Below are 8,933 nucleotides of genomic sequence, written 5' to 3' on the forward strand. Positions count from 1 at the left end.
TGTAGTTTGCTGCACAGTCGTACTTCTATGCCAAGTCGGCAGGCCCGGTGTTAACAGGGTGAGAATATCACCAGAGTCAATAAAAGCACAACTACCTTTGCATCTGAACTATGCCAAGTTGGCACTTCTGTATGCATGTTTGGTATTTTTATATATTTATATGTATATAAATATTTATAGTATATTTATATATATTTTTATATTTTTTCAGCCGCGGGAGAGACCAAAACCTGGCGCCGTGCCTGGGTAAAACAATGACATGCTTTTCTCTAGTACCTTTAGTAGGAACAAATAAAAAGCCTTGTATTTGGAGGGAATGAACCATTGGGCTGCTGTTGTAATTTTCATTCAAATTGACAATTGTGATGACTCGCGCTTGTTTGATTTGGGTCACCACCAGTTGGAAGGCACACCGGCTGTCACAACTGTGCCCTGCCAGCTGCCCTGCAGTAACATTCTCTGCCCATCTGCCCCAAGCAGCATCCTCTTTTTTTCCCCCTAATTGTATCAAGCCATGCAATGATTGCAATTCAATAAAATTTGCATAGCTGGATAGATTCGTTGTACTAATTTAGATGGAAACATGGTGTAGGTATTCTTCTCGTTAAAGGGTACTGCCGACAGAGTGACTAAGGTCACCAAAGGTTATTGAAGGATATGATCTAGTTATGATGTTGAGACCCTCACTGAGGCTGGCTATCACCAGCTTTTGATGTTGTCTTATACAATGAAAGAAATGGCGAGATCGCCACCTTACTGAATGTTCACACTCCCATTGAAATTATTTCAGGTTCACCCTAGGCATTTTTCACGAGGACATAGAGCATAAATGTTGCCGGAGTGATTTTTATGTTAGCTGAAAGGAGAAGAAATAAAGGGACGAATATGTGAATTTGAGATGTCGTGGTACAAAAAGAACTGGAGATGAGTCACCTTTTCAATGCAAGTTTTCATTAGAAATTTAGAGATTTTTGAGTCCCATAGAAATATTCAGACTTTATTTCTCTCCTCTCTCCTTTGTATTTGGCGCTGATGATAGTGGATTAGGATTTAGGAGGATTTAGGATTGGCTATGACTTTATTCCCATCATTTCATGGTGTCTTCTTATCAGTTAATTCACTGTCAGCAATCATAGCAAACACGCATCTAAATTTCTCTCACTGATTGATAGGTATCTCTAATTCACCATTTCAGAGCTACCTTGCTAGACTTTTCTTCCTCATCGACATCCTTTCTATGATTGGGCCAAAATCATAGTGTAGAATAGAATACATCTCCCATCTCACCCGCAAGGCGACCACGATTGTGAGTGACGTGAGTCACCCCGCTCACTCTTTGTTTGAGCTTCTGCCCTCTGGGAAGAGGTACAGGAGCCTGCGCTCCCGCACCACCAGACTCACCAACAGCTTCATACTCCAGGCTGTTAGGATCCTGAACTCTCTCCCCCTTTCTGCGTAGCGTCCTGTACTTTGCGCTATGCTTACTGTCTGCTGTATGCACACTGGCTCAGTTTTGCTCCTCTTATTTATTGTGGTATTTGTTTAATCTTTATTCATCACTCATTATTTATTTATTATTTATTGTTTGTGCCTTCTTGTTTTTATTTTGTGTCGTCTACTTGTATGTCCATCGTGTACTATGTCTCGTCACCGTGGGATAGAGGAAACGGAATTTCGGTTTCTTTGTGTGTCTTGACATATGAAGGGATTGACAATAAAGCAGACTTTGACTTTGACTTACGGAACGCCCCGGCTAACATGATTAGCAAATCACTGAGACAGAGTTATTTCAGAAGCTGCTGAAGTACCGTATTTTTCTCCAAATTTCTCAAAAGCGTGCGCCTTATAATCCGGTGCACCTTACATATGGACCAATATTGAGCCACTACAGCAGGCGTGTCCAAATATATGGATTTATATATGGACAAAGTTTTAAAATGGGCCATTCATTGATGGTGCGCCTTATAATCCGGTGCGCCTTAAATATGGACAAAGTTTTAAAATGGGCCATTCATTGAAGGTGCGCCTTATAATCAATCCGGTGCGCCTTATAGTGCGGTAAATACGGTAGGTTAACAAGGATCAATTATTAGTATTGTCAACTGTTTTGAGAAAGTTGGATTCATTTATGTGACTGCAGATGGAGCATCCAGTATGTTTTCAACTGTGGGAACACTATTCTTTTCCTGAATAAGAGGTGAACTTGAGTGAGCATGGCGTGAAATTAAAATGGCTGCCGAAGCCCTCCCTCAGGTCCACTAACAGTTACCTCTGACCGACACACTCCAAATCTTTTTCAAAAGTGATGCAAAGATGCAATTCAGGGGATCGACTGCATTTTTTTGGTTGCTGTCGGTGGAGCCAAGCATCTCTAGAATTGTGCCCACTGAGCGTAAAATCTCATATCATTGATTAAGCCAATAAAGACAGTGCTACATTTTAAACAACAACACATTTTCCTTCACTTCACAAGATTCAGAATAGCTATTACAAATGAATTGAGGCGACACTAGCATCATACCTTAGAAGCATTTGTAAGAGAATTTCATGTTTCCATGTCTGCTTTTATTTTCTAGCAATTGAGCTGACCCTTAAGAAGCTTTACTCCTTGCACTGATCATTACCACCCATGTCCCATTCGCTCATGTGCACATAGTCTGCATATACCGCTTGTCCTTTGTCTTTTGTCATGTCCTGACCAAGGCACTGTCATAAGAATGATTGTTTCACGTTACCAGGCTCAAGCTTTTGTTTCCAGAGCTTAAATTTTTGTTTCCATTTTTGCGGAGAACATTTGTCACGACCTATACTTTTAAAGTTTCTTCTTTTCCAGCTTTGCTGTGATTTATTTTCACTCCTGCTATAAACTACTCTTTGCTCCGTTGCAATAATGATGGAATCTTTCAAAATATCTGCTGTTATTTTTGAAACCTGTCACTCATGCTTTTAACAATCTGTTCTCATTTGCCTTGGGTAAATAAAGGTAAAGTAAAAGAAAATGGCTCAAGAAGAGTGACGGGTTAGGAAGGCTACTTTTTGAGAAAGAGGCTGTTGGAAATCATTCGTTCATTCCCAACTCCCTAATCATTAAATATATATATGTATACACTGGAGAGCCAATTATTTTTTTGGGATTATACTCAGTTTAAAAAGGCTGGGAACCACTGAGATAACGTGTACTTACTGCACATTCAAACAGCATTACAAAATAGGAAACTCACAAAATAGGGCGCATTGTGGTGAATACGGAATGATGACAAACACAGCCAGTCTTCCCATCATGAGTGTCAAGAGTGAACAATTTGCTCAATAGCGGAGATAGTGTGAAATGCTGATATATTTGGCAAACAGCAGGAATACCCATTTTTAAATCAAGAAGCTTATTGGGCAAACAGGGTAACAGCAAAAAAGACAAACATGAACAAAAAGATCAGTCTGAAAGTCAAGTCATAATATGTTTAAGGGAAACAGATGAGACACAGCTCAGTTGAAATATATGCAGGCATGGAGTTTATTCCCTGATTTAGGGAGATTAAGATAGTAAGCCTCATAAGAGTAATGGTTACTAAACTATACGCAATATAACGAAACCACATGGGGGTAGGGACTGATCTCTGCCACTATGGGCGTGCAGACGGTGGGACCGACAGGGCAGTGGCCACGGGCATCCGCAGCCACCCCAACCCTTCAACGGTGTAAATGTTATTACGTACGTCACTGATCAATAATAGACTAATGCACATGTCAAAGGGCCATTCTGCTGGGATAGAGGGGCCATATACTTGCAGAAAGGTCTCTCCTCACCCCACCTCTCTCCCCTCCCGTCGGTGAAAATATGTCAGGTCATGTATAATGGATACCAGCTTGAACCGCGTGGTTGGAAAAACCATAGCGGTCAGCAATCTGCACTTCCAAAACATAGATATATTGTATGTGTAGTCATCATGTGACGTATATTATCAGATTTTTTTCATTTCAACAGGTTCAGGAGAGAATCATCATCCACATTTGGTGAGGCTCACAGCAGACCATCCATGCCATGCAGTTATTCGACGCTTCCAACGTGAGTGACATGCAGCAGCCTGGCCCAATTCTCCTCACCAAGAGACCATTTATGGGCATTGTGACTGGGAGAGGACATGCATAAAACAAGGCTGCACTCCTGGGATTAGTGTGCGGACTGCAAGCAGACGGAATTCACTGACATAGAAAGCCTCTTATGAAACAAGGGAGGGCAAGGGGAGAGTGGGCTGGGCACACCGAGCATGACGCACATAAATAACAGTGGTCGACATGGTGAAACGTAACGGGGGGCTGGGGGGGTTGATATTGTTCATGTTTATAACAGACATTATGTTTGGGGACAACGTGTCAACATACACATAAATGAAACAGCCTAAGCAAAGCCTGCTGAGTGTCTGATGGAAGTAGTCTTTTTGCAGCCAATCTGCACCCTGTGGTCAACCCCCAAAAATTAATTGAAAGCACTACAGTGCACTACGTGGTCTCTACCTGACAGGTCCATAACACAACACAAAATTATACCAAACAATGAAATGCGGCAAAGAGGATAGTTCTCAGACACGGTGAATAAAAGAAATTAGCTGCGTCGCTCTGCGTTGCTACCGGGTCCCGCTGGCGCGACGAAGCACATGGGCCAGCGGACTGGTTACGCATATCGGTACTGACAGGCTCGTCAGGGTGTAATCTATCACTCGCAGAATGGTGGAGTCACAATTTTAGTAATCATGTCTGCTATCCAAACGTCAGATAGGCCACTGGCACCAGCTAACACAGAGGTCTCTCCTACACAGTTCACAATGGGTAAATAAATAACGGGGTGAATGATTTCAGGTCTATGAATTTTATATTTAAGAAAAATACATCAGATTTATTCAATTTTAATATTCTTATGTTGATGTATAATCAATTTTATAGCCTGTTTTTGCACCTCCCTAACCCATAACAATCGAAGGTCATTTTCATCCTGTGAAACTACCATCAGCGATTGCTCAACCAATAAGAATTTGATCGGACAATGCCTTTCTGACCAACTAATCCGACCAACCTACATCAGCACTAATTTCTAGTAATGGTTCTAAATCTTCCTTGAATTGCGCATCGTAGTCGCCAAATGTTGATTTCCAGTAATGGTCCTAAATCTTCCTTGAATTGCGCATCTTAGAGGCTTGACGTCGCCAAATGTTGTTTTAATGAACATGAGTATAGCAGTAAATAACAGAAAAAGACAATGCATTATTGTTGGACTGTATCCCAGACGACTTAGCGTGAGTAGGAGAGTGCAGGAACTGGTTGCCAGTCAATCACAAACTTGACACACTGAGACAGAAATGATTCAAACCTACATTCACGCCTCCTATTTGCTTATAGCAACAATTGTAATGAGATTACCACGATACAATTTACATAATTAAGATCCTAAAGGACAGCCAGGAAATTTCATATGATCTAGTTTTAAGAATAACATTTATATATTTTTATATTGATATTAAAATGCTGAATATGATTTTTTTTTGTGTGTGCGTGTGCAATTGTTACGTGACAAAATTGACAGCTTTAAAGCAAAAGCCCAGACCTATGAGTCTGAGACCTATCAAACAGTTGCTTTCTTACTTTTTGAAAAATGTGGAAGATGCCCAAGTATTGAATAATCTTCCAGTTTGCACATGAGCATCACACATTCACACCCGCACAAACACCAACGTTCACTCCTTTGATGTACAAACTAGTAAGTTGGTCAACTTTACTATGGCTCAATGATTCCGATTCATCGCTAATGGTGTTTTGGTTTTGAGGAAGCAGAGCGGCTTGCTGAAACTGATGATTTGCTGAATAAAATGAGTCTCTCAACTTAATTGATTTAGATACTCTTCTAAAGGATGTCCCAAAAGTGACTATACATTTGCCTTCTATTTCATTTCAGGTGTCATTCTGACAGACGTGTGGACATCAACATTTGACAATTTACGCTTTGCATTTCTTGTAAGCATATTATTCACTTGCCCGTGGTTGGCCGGGTGTTGCAAGATTGCTGCCTGGAAAGAGTTTCTTTTCTGTTCACAACTAAAGTTCAGCTCCAGTTTGAGATGTTTGTTTTTAGTCATACAATGTATGTACGATCAAAACAGGATCTATTTTGACAAACCTCACAGTGGAAGCCCTGTGAAAAACAATGAGGAACAAACTCCTAGAAAAGGCATTTGCACAGCACTAGGGTAAGACTTTGAGGAATGCACTGCAACTCAGCATCAACAAAAGCTTGATTCAGCAGATAATTCAAGGAGCCATAAAACTTTACCTGTTTTGACATGAGAACTGATGCCTTATTCTCTGATTCTTGCCCAAACCACTTAAAGGGGAACTATCACGCATCCTAGTACTCGGCTGGGATGTGCAGTTGGAGGTGCCAGCTGATCCTCTCTGATTGGTGACCCTCATCCGGGAATTGACCCGCCAATCAGTTGTGAGGGAGACGATCAGGTGGATAATTGGATCCAGCAAACCGGCTCCACTCTTGCCTTTCGTTCTGGTGTAGTGTTATTTAATGTGAGCGGTCAGTCGTCGTACCTCTCGCTTGTATGTGTTCAAATGCATCTAGGTTGAATATTGAATTTGTCTTTGTGTTGCTTACAACAACAAACGGAATTTGTATGAGCCTGTGTGCCTTGGTCTGGAGGCATTTCTACGCCACAAGTTTGGTTACACAGACATTGGCTTTGTTAACATGGTCACATTTATTCCCAGTAAAAGCCTGATCGGAGTAAAACTGCTTCATGTACACACATCATCAGGAATATTCTGACCCAATCAAGGCCATTCCAATCAAGATTTTATTCCAAACGAGAGGGCTGGTTTATGTTGATTGATAATCTGATCGGTGCACACATTAACACTGACATTTTAGAACAAAACGTCTTTACTGTGCATGTCTGTGACATCAGTGTATGCGTTTCTGTTAGACCTGGATGTTAGTTGATCGAGTCTCCATTAGAAGGGTTAATAATAATTTGCTCATTGATCATACATCATAATTTACTCATTAATCAAGGCGAAATAATGTTGAAAGTAGAAATGGACTGAGCGGTGTTTTGTTGACGGTCTCTAGGGCTTCTGCTACGACTATTTCCGTTATATTTGGTCAATCTGGGCAAGACAAAATAATTTCTTCCGATCGAGAGCGTGATGCATGAACACGCAAGTCTTCATATTTTTAGTTTCCCCAAAAATATTAGTGCATCCAATCGTAATTTCAATCTGAAATCTGATCGGATTAAAGAGATTTTGTCCTTGTAAACGTAGGCAATGACACTAGGAAATTGAAGACTTCTAAATCTGAGTACTGACTGATCATTGTTGGCTGAATTGTGTACTTTATCAATGAAAAGTATTATTTTAGTTGTTGATGAGACACTGCAATGTTCCAGAATCATCAGGATGCTTAGTTGTGTATGGTGTAGAATTTGAGAGCCTTGAGCTCAAACCCTTTACACCACATATCTGATTGTATGTTCCAACATTTTTCTGCACAAGTACACTTGATCCACACGTGGCTCAAGTCTGCCTTCAGATGAAAAGCATGAGCAGGAAAAAAAATCATGCCAGTGACAAATGCCTGCCTATTGCCTGTCTTATGGCTCGAAAGGATATAGCTGCAGATTTGTCATTAGCCACCCAGGGAATTATACGGGTCTCCTCGACGGGTTATTGGATGCATTGGACATTTTCTTGGAATGCTTAGATGAGTTTGGGCCTGCGATCAATACACCCATCACTTACTATCCATTGCAATATCTCCACCGCATCATCATTTACTTAAACTAAGGGCTTTACATATTATCCCTACGGTGATAATTTATCCAAATCAGTTGAGAAAAATAGGTTTGCCTTTCTAAAACTTTAATCTAGCATTTGTTTTAAACGTACAGACAATTGCAACAGAGCACACAGGCTGTGTAATAATGCACTGGTAGCATTTAAACACCATCTTTATACAACCTAAGATAAACGAGAGTCTATCATCATTTGTCTCGAACAAGCAACTTAGGTGTCCGGATATGAAAAAATTATAGCTGAGGCACAGGAAGCAAGGTGTGATAAGCAATCAAAGATAGATGCTGAGGAAAAGTTGTAAAAGCAAGTCAGGACATACTAACCATACAGCATCTCATTGCTTAAAGCTCTTTATTATGTCGTATCTTCCGCTCCAATGAAGAGATTACAGCAGGGTGATAAATAGAGTCTTACAGAAATAAGTATGTGGACAGTTCTGGGAAAAAAAAAAAAAAAAGATTAATGGCTGGCTTCACAGCATCTTCCTTTGTACTGCAGGATGAAAGGAAAGTTCTAGAAAAAGATATTCAGGCTGTCGGAAAACATATTATATCGTTGTAATATGGGGGGGGGGGGGCATATGGCCAAGCGTAGCTTCTTGCAGGTGCAATTAAAATAAAGTCTAGATGCAAAAGTGGTCCTGCTGTGGAGGCAGTCTCAGAATCTCCAATACCATCACAAAAACTTGATTTTGTTGGTTGTTGCCTTGTTTAAAAAAAAAAAAAAAAAAAAAAAAAAAACAGCATTTTAAGGGGGTCAGAAATGTTGTTCTGTAGAGTGACAAAATCGTCAACAAAATTGTCAACAATGAATAATCCGGTCGTCAAGTTAAGAGAAGTATATGCATTTGGATTTACGATCGCTTCAATCAAACATTTAGATTGTGAAAAATGTAGCATGTTTTCTTTCATATACTATGTTAAGAAATGCCATTAGATCATGAGCTGTTTTTGTTATGAGATCCAAGTGTGTTTTTAGGGCAAATCTACCTGACACAAATTAGGCCATGTGTTTGAGTGTGGGTTGTATAAATCTTCACTTCAGCATAAATTAACTTTTGCTGTCTTGTCGACGTTTTCTTT

Source organism: Syngnathus typhle, linkage group LG2 (assembly GCF_033458585.1).
Source record: "Syngnathus typhle isolate RoL2023-S1 ecotype Sweden linkage group LG2, RoL_Styp_1.0, whole genome shotgun sequence".
Classification (NCBI taxonomy): Eukaryota; Metazoa; Chordata; class Actinopteri; order Syngnathiformes; family Syngnathidae; genus Syngnathus; species Syngnathus typhle.